General features: G+C 44.9%; 1 long non-coding RNA gene across 1 annotated transcript in view; it reads right to left on the bottom strand.

Moving 5' to 3' along the window:
* Positions 1-13547, bottom strand: part of LOC133045634 (uncharacterized) — a 94156-nt gene that overhangs the window by 20228 nt on the left and 60381 nt on the right. The window lies entirely within an intron of this gene.

Raw genomic sequence — 13547 nt, 5'->3', positions numbered from 1 at the left:
AAGACAAAGACAAATACCATATTATATCACTTATATATGGAATCTAAAATATGACACAAACGAACCTATCTATGAAACAGAAACAGAATTACGGACACAGAGAACAGACTTGTGTTTGCCAAGGGGGTGAAGGTTGCAGGAGGGATGGAATGGGAGACTGGGTTAGCAGATATAAGCTATTATACACGGAATGGGTAAACAACAAGGTCTTACTGCATAGCACAGTGAACTATATTCAGTATTCTATGATAAACCATAATGGAAAAGAATATTTAAAAAAAGAATGTGTACCTAGGTACAACTGAATTACTTTACTGTACAGCAGATTAACACAACATTGTAAATCAACTACTCTTTAATTAAAACTACATAAAAGTGACCAATAACATCACAAAAGAAGTTATTTTAAGGAAACAGAGATAACTTAGCATTTGAGTTAAGGTGAGGCCATCTGAGACATGCAAAGTTACAGGAAGGGGTCATAGGAAGTTATTGCCGAATGGGTACAGAATTTCAGTGTTGCAAGAGTTCTGGGGAGGGATGGTGGTGATGGTGTACAACCCATATGAGTGTATTTAATATTCCTGAATTGTACACTTAAAATTTAAGATAGTAAATTTTAGGTATATTTTGCCACAATTTTAAAATTGGGGGGGGAAATCCCAACAAAATCTAGGAAGAGAAGGAGGTAATGACACTCTAAGAAGGGAAGGTGTCTTGGAGGGAGAAGAAATAGAGATGAACTGGGTACCCCTGAAGTCCTTCTGTAATTTGAATGCTTAAAATGTTGACTTCCATATGAAATATAAACAATCTGCAAGAGGCAACAAAAAAAGAATTAATTCAAGGTTTAGCACAGTTGGGTGCAGGAAGGTTAATTTTCAATGCATCCACCATCATTTTGGATACACTTGGATGCAGCCATCTCAATATAATGTAGAGCTTGGTACTTGCAAAATGAAAGAAAGAAAAACAAACAAACATAAGCAACCTTATTTAAATCTCCATGTATATACCTATGGCTGTTTCTTGCTGATGTTGGACAAAAAACAACAAAATTCTATAAAGCAAATATACTTCAACTAAAAAAATAATTAAATTGGAAAAGAAAAAAAAATCTCCAGTGAATTCTTTCTGGGTTGCATCTCACAAATTAGTTATATCTTCTATGGCAGTGAATTGATTAGAAATCCATACCACAGTGACTTGCAGACACTCTGTATCTTGGGCTTTCGCTAGCTGAGGTGGTGCTCCAATCAGTCAGGGAACTCCATCAGTACAACCCTAAGGACTCCTTGGCCTATCCAGGCAGCCCTGTTTGGGGGCAAGAGGATGCCCAGCTGCCAAGGTAAGAAGCCTAATAACAAAAGGCTAATTTAACACTTCCATCGTTTAAAGTGGCTATTTCAAAGCACATTACTCCACTGAGAAACAGAAAAGAGTTTCCACATGTTCCCACTACCACATCTTCCCACCGACCTGTAGTTGTGCCCGTGTACTCTTCCTTTCCTCCAGGTAATATGGAAGAATCATCCCTGCCCTTATCTAAAGCCAAACTCTTCACTTGTGCAAGAGATCCCTTCCCTCCTGCTTCCCCAAGGAGTGTCTCCCTGCCTTTGTCTTCTTTCTCCTGCACAGTGAATCTCTCCTCTCTGCTGGATAATACCAGGAGGCCAGATACCTCTCACTTTTAGAACCCTCCTCTTGATTCCATATCTCCTCCAGCTCTTGCCTCAAATCTCTTCTCCACTCAGAGATACTTAAGAGTTGTTTCCTGTTCCCTGGACCCTATTCTCTCACCTTTCTTCTTCCCACCCCTTCAGACACACTCTTGTGAGAATCACCAATGCTCTCCATGTGGCTCAATCCTATGGTCCACAGTCAGGCCCCACCTTATCAACCCACCAGAGCATTTGACAATGTGGATTGCTTCCTCCTCCATTTGGCGCTGGAAATACCACTCTCTCTCTCCCAGTTCTCTGACCACCTCACTGCCTTTTCTTTCAGTCTCCTTCACTAGTTCTTTCCACTTCCCTGGCCTCCAAACATCAAGGTCCCCAAGGTTAGGTCCCCAGATCTCTTCTGTTCTCTATCTACATTCACTCCCCTGGAAATCTCAGTTCATCACAAAGCTTCAGACACCATCTCTCCACACTGACAACACCCAAACATTTTTCTCCAGCTCAGACTGCTCCCAAGGCCAGATGTTCAATTCCTTAACGGCTTCCCTTGGACAACAGTATCTTCCAGCATCACTGCAAAGCCATGCACTCTTCACTGTCTCAGTAAAGGACAACTCCCTTCTTCCAGTTGCTCTGGTCAGAAAGCTCAGAGTCATCCTGGATGCCCCTCTTTCCAACACACCAGCAAGTCCCAGACAGACAGCACCTTCTGCAAAACCGACGCTGCAGATTTCTCCCCATCACTTCCCCCACTGTCCTCCTTCCAACATATTACCTTCCTTCTCCCAGACAACTCCACACTCCTCTCTGCTTCCACTCCATGGTCCATTCCTTACACCACATCCCGGGGAGTCCTCTTAATATCCAATCAGATTATGTCCCTTCTCCTCTCGAAACTACCCAGTGGCTCCCACCTCCCCCCCACCTCCCTTATCATGAGCCCAAACTATCTACTGGGAGGTTATTAAAAGACGTCGAATATAGTGCCTTGTGCTACACGGTAGGTTCTTCTTGTTTATCTATTTTATATATAATAGAGTGCATAGCCAGATGTTATTTAAACATGCAAATCAAGAACATGACTCTTAGCTACAATATATTTATCAAGGTCATTAATGTAAACTGCTCAGAGGGAGCAGAAATGACACTGCATTAATCCATCATTACTCAAAATTAACAGACAGATGCTCACAGACTGGGGGAAATCATAGGCAGCTGATGCCAATGTCAATTCTTTGGAATTTTTAACCACATTCGACTTGGCTACTTCCTAAAGGCATCCAGGTATATTACCCAAAGAGGTATGAACCAGTAAGATGGTACCAGATCCTTAGAGGAGGAAAGATTTTTGAAATGCTTGGTCTGGAGATGGTACAACGGCAGCAATGAAGAACTTGGATTGTGTCTGAAATCTCTCATGCCTTTAACAGCAAAAGAGGAGAACCGAAAACGCTATGTACACACTCCAAATATGACATCAGAGCAAATTCAGGAGACATAAGGAGCCCAGGTCATCAAGCTTGGTCTTTTGGGACAGTTCTATTTGTTGCCCTGGTCACTTTGGTCACTCCAGGCTAACAGAACACTCGCCACACAGACGCCCCCTCCTTCCAAGTATTACAGATGCCCAGTCACAGGGCCTGGCATCTCCGACTTCACAGAGTCTCCAATGATGCCAGAAGGATGCCAAGGCCATCTTGCTCCTCTCTTATCTGTGAAGATCCACCCTCCTCCCCAATGAACCTGCACTTGGAGGTTAGGCACTTTCTATTCTGAGAGTGTTGGTTTGTGGATGTTACTTAACTGCTTTGGGCCTTAGTTTATTCATCAAAAAAAATGGGGTGGTGATACCTATATTCAGAGGAGAAAAGAGACCGCGGTAAAAGCAGCTGTGATGGTGTCTAGCACAAGGCAGGGCCTCAACCCCCGCTCACATCCCTTGTCCTCTGCTGCCCCAAAGTTTATTTATTCACTTATTTAGTGTTTGGCTGTGCTGGGTCTTCGCTGCTATGCAGCCTTTGTCTCACTGCGGCCAGCAGGGGCGACTCTCTAGTTGAGGTGCAAGGGCTTCTTACCGCGGTGGCTTCTCTTGCGGAGCATGGGCTCTAGGGTGCTCAGGCCTCAGTAATGTGGCTCCTGGGCTCTAGAGCACAGGCTCAGTAGTTGTGGCACATGGGTTTAGTTGCTCCATGGCACGTGGGATCTTCCTAGATCAGGGATTGAACCCGGGTCTCCTGCACTGGCAGTTGGATTCTTTACCACTGAGCCACCAGGGAAGCCCTGCCCCAAAGTTTAAAGTCCCCTTCTCCCAAATCCCACTGGCCTTAACATCACTGTCTAAAAGCTTTGCTCATGTGCCCCTCAGTTCTCTTCCCTCTTCATGAAAGTGGAAAGGGGTGAAGATGCAGTATCTTGAGACCTCATGCGCACAGGTATTCCAAGTAACCCATGGTGATTCCCAAAGCGCCAGAGCCGCATATGCAGGTGTAGACCCACCATGGGACCGACATGGGACCTGAAGTCTTACATGCATCTTCATGAATCCAGTTTTGTTTATCAGAATATGAAGGGTGGAGAGGGTGAGGATGCAAGAGATGTTATTCTGCTCTGTAGTTAACATGAGCGAATCCTTGGAAATATATGACTTCTGTGTTCAGTGACATATGCTGCATGATGTCAGCAGCTGCTATTCAGAATGTGAAAAATATTAATAAAGTAGGAAAGGTTTATGGGCTTCTCTGGTGACTCAGACGGTAAAGAATCCACCCGCAATGCAGGAGATGGATTCGATCTCTGAGTTAGGAAGATGCCCTGGAGGAGGGCCTGGCAACCCACTCCAGTATTCTTGGCTGGAGAATCCCTAAGGACAGAGGAGCCTGGTGGACTGCAGTCCATGGGGTCGCAGAGAGTTGGACATGACTGAGTGACAAAGCGTAGGAAAGGTTTACTGTGGTAAATGAATGGCGCAAGAAAAATAGTGATTAACCGGTTAAAAAATGGGCAAAGGACCTGAACAGACATTGTTCCAAAGAAGACATACAAATGGCCAAGTACACGAAAAGGTTCTCAACATAAGTAATAATCAGGGAAACGCAAATCAAAATCAAAATGGGGTATCACTGGACATATGTTAAAATGGTCATTGTCAATAGACAAGAGATTAAATGCTCGCAAGGATATGGAGAAAAGGGAACCTTTTTGTACTGTTGGTGGTAAAAGAAAATGGTATGAAGGTTCCTCAAAAAATTAAAAATAGTGGAGAAGGAAATGGCAACCCACTCCAGTATTCTTGCCTGGAAAAGTCCATGGACAGAGGAGCCTGGCGGGCTGCAGTCCATGGGGTTACATGACTGAGCATGTGTGCACAAGGGTGGAGGGAGATGGGTTGGTAGCAATGAAGTGGTAGAACTAAAAAAAAAAAAAAAAGTTAAAAATAGAACCACCATATGATCCAGCAATTCCACTTCTGGATATATATGCAAAAGAAATCAGTATCTTGAAGAAATATGTGCACCTCCATGTTCACTGAAGCCTTATCTACAATAGCCAAGACAGGGAAACAACCAGGAGACCTTAGGTGGATGAATGTATAATGATGTGGTATGTGTATTCAATGGAATATTCTTCCACCTTAAAAAAGAAGGAAATCCAATATCTGCAACAATACGGATGAACCTTGAGGGTATTATGCCAAGTGAAATAAGTCAGACCGGAGAAAGACAAATACTGTATGATCTCAGCTATATGTGGATTCTTACAAAGCTGAACTCATGGAAACAGAGAGTAGACTGGTGGTTGCCACGGCCTGATGGGTTGGGGAAATGGGGAGGTGCTGGTCAGAGTGCACAGGCTTCCGGTTATGAGTAAGTTCTAAGGATCTAACGTACATCCTGGTGATTAGCGTGAACAATACTATATTGTATACTTGAAAGCCACCAAGAGAATAGACCTTAAACATTCTTACCACACACACAGAAAGGTAATTATGTGAGGTGATGGATGGGTTAACTAACCTTACTGTGGTAATCATTTTGCAAATATATATGGGTATTGAATTATCATGCTGTATACCATAAACTTGCACAATGTTATATGTAAATTATATCTCAATAAAGCTAGGGGATAAAAGAAAAACAGTGACCAAGTTCCCACTGACAAACTATTGACATGTGGCTGACCAGGAGGCAACATGAAGTTGTGTGTGTGTGTGTGGCTAAGTTGCTTCAGTTGTGGAAGTAGCTATAGTTAGTTGGACATTGTGTACTATATTTAAACATATCTAAAGAAGTATATACACGTCTATATTTATGACTCATTTTTTTGAGGATGGATCACTTGCATGAATTAAATTTATTCCTTAAATAAAAAACCACAATTTGCTACCTTTTTCTTCCCTAGTAACAGGAGGGTGAAGAAGGACAGCATGACCTATCAGGGAGCTGCCTCTGTGCAGAGGTTACTGGGCCCCGAGATGTGAAAGGTGTGGAGGAAAAGCAGGCGTCAGGCCCCCGGGCTTCCACAGAATCTGCCAAACCCTCTGAGGAGCAAGACCATTTTCCCAGATCCTGAAGCAAGCAAGGCTGGTCTGCGTGAAGCCTCAGAGCTCATTCCTGACAACTCCCGGAAGACATGGATGCCCGAAAGTGGTTGATGATGTCTGGCTAACATGGGGAACACCATCAGAGAGCACAGTCTTGTCCCTGACACCTGGGAGATGCCCCTGTGACTCCAGAAAGCCATAGGGAGATGGCATCCTCCCCCAGGGGCACCTGGGACACCAGACAACTGAGGGTTGGTGTCATTAGTTCTCGTATGTTCCCTAGGGCCTCTGGGCCACGCTAGCCCAGTGATCGTGAGTTCATCTCTGAACATGACTCGGAATCGGCTGACCCATGAGTGAAATGGTAACAGAGCAGTGCGGTGGTTTAGCGGGTGGGTTCAAGTCTCAGCTCTGCCGCATACTAGCTGCAAAACTTGAAGCCATTCACTGTACCTTTCTGTGCCTTGGTTTTCTCGGGTGTAAAATAAACATAACACTAGTACTTACTGTTAGGGTTTCTGCTATTAATAGCTAAGGGGGTCACAGAAGCAGAGGCCAAGATGGGAAGGAACTGGATATGAGAGCTATGTGTTAGAGGAAACGGCTGTAAGGGAGGTGGGGGGCCCAGGGGGGCTGAGAGAGCCTTCAGACCACCATGCAGTGCGTGCCCTCGGTTGGAGAGAGGGAACAACGATTTTGGCACAGGCACTGGGGTGTCATGGAGCCAAAGTCATTGTCAGAGGAGCCCCACCTCTGCCGAAGGTGGACCTGCCCAATGTCCACGCCGCACTCATCACCTGAGCAGGGAGCCACCTCGGAGCACAGCGGTCAATTACACCCCCACAGGCGGAGGTTTCAGGGCACCTTCTCATGCCACAATCGCTGTCATGAGTTTAAGAATTTGCTTGATTCTGGTGGAATCAATAGACCTGGTTGAGCCTCCACAAACGCCCCCAGCTTCCCACCCTCTGGGAACACTTTCCTTCTCCCCACTCTGCTACGTCTACTTGAACGGCCCTCCTGGTTTTATTCTTTTCCCCCTCTTCTTCCTTTCCCTTTTCTCTTTCCAGTTCTGCCCTCCAGTCACAAGCCCAGCCAGAAAAGCTGCAGAGGTAAGGGGGAGAGGCGTGGCAGGAAGGGCTTGGAGGAGCCCTCCTCCTAGTGTGAGGAGGAAAGCCTTGGACCAGCTGCTCCATGCCCCCTCCTCCCCAGGCTGGACCTCTGGTGCAATGCAGTCCATGTGGGAGGCTGTCCCCCGAATCGTGGCCATATACTGCCCACAGGACTTGTGCCTGGCTTACTTCACAAGGAGACTTTGCCAGTCAGCATGCTGCCTACACCTGCCAGCCAAGAAGCAGGGGGAGCTGGGCGCCCTCACTCCCCTCCCGGCATGATGGAGATCTATTTTAGTTCCCACTGCCTGTTAGTCATCAGTGCGGTGGAGGGACATTAATCTCCACTGTCAAGGGGAAGCTGAGGAAGCTAATACTTCTCCTTTGGGGTCTGAGTTGCAAAACCCTTCCTCAATCCCCATCATTATAAATCCCGTATTTATTTTCACAGCTATGAGCAAAATCCAAATAGCATCTTTCTAAAATAAAACTGGACAAAAGATGCCATGACTTATCCTGAAAGGAGTCCAAGGCCCTGGGAGGAGAGGCTAAGAGAGGCTACTCCAGCAGGGGCCCCTCTCCGCTTGAGGGCACAAGAGAGGTGCCACGAGGCTCTCACTCCGCAGGACGGGCTGACTTCCTCCCTCTGCTTCTCATTTCAGGAACCAGCCGAGGTGCAGCAGTCTGGGAAACATTCACACCCCAAAGAGTGGCATCCTCCCATCAAGGGAACTGCCAGCAGCATAGTACAAATCGACTGAAAGAGAGGAACTACCATTGCGTGTGTGTCTGCTGCACCGAGGCGCTGAGCTAGGGGCTGGTGGCAAGGCTGTCTGCAGCCCTCCACACCCCTGGCCTGACTGGCACTCACCACAAGGCAGCCCTTAAAGTCCGAGAGATCACTCACAGTGTCCTTCCGAGTCAGAGTCGCACCACTGTGCTGGCTGCTACCTGCAAAAGGCCTTACAGGGTTTGAGGCACAACTTCAGGTTGACCAAGTCAAGTGCATGATCTTTCCCAAGCTTGCTTCCCTCCTTCCCTGAGAGGATCTGTGACTGGTTCCTGCCCTGGGGAGTCTTCCTAGCTGAGCTAATGTGAAATCCACTACGGGTGCCTCTTCCGCTACCCATGGAGAAAGGTGAGAGAGTCTGGCGGAGAGGTGCGCAGGCCCTCAGGTTTTCACAAGGAGGAGGACATTCAGACACATACCCACAATGGGATGGCTGGCCCCCAGAATTCGCTGGCCGATCCGCCTGCCACCCAGAACTTACCTAGATGGAATTTCACCCCGTTCTTCATAAAGGAGCTTCCATTTTGTGGACTGAGGTTGGTTCCCCTGCAGACATCACCCCTAGAACGGCCCAGTCATAAGGGTAACCCCATGATTAAACTCTTGTTTGCTCTGCTGAGGGTGTTAAAGGTTCACATGCACACAGACCAGTCCCTCCTCAAAACTAAACCATTGGCCAGCTGCCTTTTGCCGTAACCCTTTTCCGAAGGCCATGTCTGAAAGGCTATACCATGTAATAGTGACAAGGGGTAGCTCCAGAGGGTTATAGCCCAATGCAAATATCATCTCTTTCACCTACCAGCTGTAAGATCTGGGGCTAGCTCTCAACACTTTTAGACTCAACTTATTCCTCTATAAAGTGAGTGTGACAATAATATTTCACCTCATAATTAACTGAGTGACATGAATGAATTAAATTAAAGAAATTAATATGCATTCAGAGCTGTAAAGTTCTTAGATCTGGACCTGGCACATAACTGGTGCTCCATGAATATTCATTGTGGTGGAGGTGGCGGTGATCATTATTGGCTGCGTCCCATGAGCAGAAGGGCTTCCCAGGTGGCGCCAGTCATAAAGAACCCACCTGCCAGTGAAGGAGACATAAGAGACTCGAGTCTGATCCCTGGGTCAGGAAGATTCCCTGGAGAAGGAAAAGACAACCCACTCAAGTATTCGTGCCTGGAGAATCCCATGGACAGAGAAGCGTGGCGGGCTACAGTCCAAAGGGTTGCAAAGAGACACGACTGAACAACTTAGCATGCACACACGAGGAGAAAATGGCCAGGCTGGGAAATGAACACAGAAACATGTTACTACTCAGCCACCCTCTTTCCAGGAAGTTGCTTTTAATTTGGGAACTTCCATCCTTTAAAGTAAAAAGGGTGTACTTTCTCTCTTGAGTTATTAGCAAGTAACTGGATGTTTTTAAAGTTATGACAGCCTTCTCTTTCAACCTGCTGGTTAGTGTTGTTTGGGCTTTACCCAGGTTGAAAACACCCAGCTCTCCCTGTCTCAGGCAAGAATTGTGATTCTATCTACAGAAATAGGAAGAAAATGTCAGAGGAACTCTGGGGAAATTCACTTCAAATTTTTTCATCCTCAGATGTTGAAAAAGCCAGAATATTTAACTAGATTAAGAACTAAAACTAAGAAAGTTTCTTTCACTTGTTTCCCCCAACTTTTTATTTTGAAAAATTTCAAAGCTAAGAAGTTAAATAATAAACAATAAACATCATATAACCTCCACCGGGATTCACCCATTTTAACCACCTGCCACGTGTGTTTGATCTTTATGGAGACAAACAGAGGTTGAGAGAGGTGCCTTTGGGATGCCTAAGTGGGATTGCCAAATGTCCATTTTTCTGTCATTGGGCCAGTGTTTCTTCTATCAATATGTGTGCTCTTTATATTTTAAAACTATACTAAGGCTATGAACCATGAACTGGCGAATACTTTTGTCCCATTTTCTGTTTTCAATTTTGTTTATCATGATTGTTGACATCCAAACTCCTAATTTTCAGTTAGGTAAACTGAAAATTTTTAACTATTCCCTTCTAGAACATCACCTGTTCTAGGGGTGATGTCTGCAGGGGAACCAGTAGCTATTAACTACTTCCTTTGTGAATTCTTTTATGTCAGAAAGTCAGAAAGGATTTTGATACACTTCAGGCTATGGGGAACACATCATATTCCATACCTCTGGCCCCTAAGATTGGTCATGAGCAAACATCTGTTCCAAGATGGCCCAGTAATAGTCAACTTTAGGACACTGTGGTCACTGTTGGAAACAGGTGTTCCCTCTCTTTCAGAGCTTCAGTTGGCGGATTGGAAATGTGTTCATCGCTGTCTTCTTACCATTCGGAAGAATCTGCTGGACAATAAAGCCAAAACAAAGAAAAGCAGAATCCACTGATGATGAAACACAAACACTCCTGATGACATAGCTCAGGAATCCAGATCCCATCACACCCAAACTTCTGGCCTTTTCATTACATAAGGCAGTAAATTCCCTTTCATATTTACTCAATTTGAGTTTTCATCACTTGCAACTTTAAGAATTGGGCAGTGGGGACATCCCTGGCTGTCCAGTGGCTAGCAAGGAGTGTGGATTCAATCTCTAGTCAGAGAACAAAGACCCCGCATATCATGCGGCATAGCCAAAAATGAAAAAAAAAAAAAATTGGGCAATGAAGAAAATGAGATATAATCTCACCCTGAAAGGAGGACTTTCCCACCACCTCTGCCTCAGAGGCCTATGTCCAGGGTGCATACATACACCCTGTAGGTGTGTGGGCAGGTCTCTGCCTGCTTTGGACGCTGTCATTGTCCAGCTCAGCGTGGCTCCCCAATGGTCTCCAGAGGACAGTTATTTGGAGGGGAACCAAGAAGGGCAGCATGACAGAGAATGACAGGACAGAAGCATCTGGAGGGTAAAGAGCCCATTTCTCCTACCCACACTTTGGACTTGTCTCAGCTCTGACTCCATGTGGTGGCTCTGCATCCAGACATGTCTGCCTTCAGACATTTGTTTTTCCTATGACCTGGGCAGATTTCTTAATCTCTCTCTGTCCTTTCAGCATTCTCAAAAGAAAATGCACAATGAAGCCAACAATACGTACTTCTGAGAGAATGCTGTGAACATTAAATAAGAAAATTATGTTATGTGAAAGCATACTCTGGCTTTCATCTTAGAGCTCTCTGGAGAGAACCAAATAGGAGATACACATACATATCCTATTAGTTATATATATATATATAAAACCATGTATATATACACACATATATGAGATTTAAGACATTGGTTCATGTGATTATAGGAACTGGCAAATCTGAAATCTTCAGTTCAGTCTGGAGACAAAATTCCCTCTTCTTCAGTAGAAGTCAGTGTTCTTGTTAAAGGCCTTCAAATGACTGGATAAGACCCACTCACATTATGGAGAGTCATCTGTTTTACTCAGAACCCACTGATTTAAATGTTAATGACAACTTAAAAGGGGCTTCCCTGGTGGCTCAGCAGTAAAGAATCCACCTGCCAATGCAAGAGACACAGATTCAATCCCTGAGTTGGGAAGATCCCCGGAAAAGGGCCCGGGAACCCACTCCAGTATTCTTGTCTGGGAAACCCCATGGACAGAGGAGCCTGGAGGGCTACAGTCCCTCCAGGAGTTGCAAAGAATCGGACAGGACTGAGTGACTAAACAACAAGGATATCATCTTTAAAAAATACCTTTATAGCAAGATTTAAACTGGTGTTTGACCAAACAACTGGGTACCAGAGCCTGGCCAAGTTGACATAAAAAATTAACTAGTACAGGACTCAATGCGATGTAGACATTCTAATACAGGTTGGTTGATTTGAAGTGAATTCAGTTCCTCCCAACAAACTCAGAAGCAGTCTTAGGGTATGCTTTGAAGGGTACCTTAACCATTATTTGGTAATTAACAACAGAGCACTTTACAGGGGGTAGAGCCCTTTCTTATACAGGACTCCTTTGCAGGAGACTGGGTGCCGGGGTGTGGCGGGAGGGATCGCTGGCCTCACTTTACAGAGGAAAAATGTGAAGTTTAGTGAGAGGATGCTGGGGGCCATTATGGGAGGTCCCGCCCGTGACAAGGCCATGAAGAAAATACTGGGCAGGCAAGGCCGTCCGGGATCCCATCCATGACGAGGTCATGAGGAAAAAACCTGACAGGCAAGGCCGTCTAGGATAAGGGACCCTCCAGATTGGCCTCGGCCTCTACCCCACCCTGTATCCTCCCCCCTTTTCTGCTGTTGTTCTTGTTTGCCCTGCTGCGGATTCTTGTGTTGCCTGCCGAGAGCTCTCCTGCTCCTCTTTCACTGAATAAAGAACAACTTAAAACCCTAACTAATAAATCTCCTGGATGCTGGTACCCTATGAAGGGGCCAGGGATGAAGGAAATGCTTCAATTCAATCCCTTTTGCTGGCATTCTGGCTTGTTTGATAAATGTGTGCTCTCATTGCACAAAATGCTCATGATTGTTCTAAACATCCTAAGCACAGTACGCTAACAAAAGAAACTACTAAGCATAGGTCCCTCTGCAGGGTGAGAAAAGCTCCACAAATATTACAGCCACAAATGTGCCTAATAGAAAATAGTTTAGATAGAGATTAGCTGGTGACTTCTTGCAGGTAGTTAACTTTTAGACTAAGAGCCTGTTTTGTGCCATATCTGCTGTTTTTGCAGTCCTTTGCATTTCTGTTCTGTAAAAATGTAATCCTATCTAGTTCCCATGGAGATGACACCTAATAGAAAGAAAATAGATTAACCACAAAAAAGACAGGGTCGGCTACTGAAGTTGCTTAAAGTTGCACCAGGTGCAAGCCATAAATTGTCAACAGGCCTGAAAGCCAAAAGATATTATACATAGAGATTAACCATAAAAAAGGCCCTAATAGGCACAGAGCCCTTTGGGGGGTGAGGAAGCCCTATTAGAAAATACAAAAAATATTGTTTTAAAAGTAGTTATTAGATCAACGTTTGATTGATGTTAATGTGCTGAGGTTGTGCAGTGGAAACTATTGTTAATATAGTTGGAGATCTAGAAAATAAGAGTTTAGCCCTAGTGTAAAAACAGTAAGATAATTGTTAATTTTAACCAGGAGCACTAAACAGGGGCTGCCTCACCAGAGCTGCAGAGTCTCTGTGTGTTAAACTTTTTAGATAAATTTAGCTGAGAATTTCTGCAAAAAGACTGACTTTTGTGTTAACAGGATTATATTTCTATTATGTTGCAATCTGCTCTATCATGAGACTGCCACTTTTCTGTTTTCTGCTAAGCTCAAGGCCAGAAGATAATATACAAAAAATCTATGGGAAAAGACTCTCATAAAGAAAAATATACAGAGCACACCTGGTTTCGTGAAGGACAAGCTGATGTAATGTTAAACTAAGTCTGTGTG

This window comes from Dama dama, chromosome 24 (genome assembly GCF_033118175.1).
Source record: "Dama dama isolate Ldn47 chromosome 24, ASM3311817v1, whole genome shotgun sequence".
Lineage (NCBI taxonomy): Eukaryota > Metazoa > Chordata > Mammalia > Artiodactyla > Cervidae > Dama > Dama dama.
The sequence above is the reverse complement of the archived record's forward strand: the minus strand, read 5'-3'. Positions and strand labels throughout refer to the sequence as shown.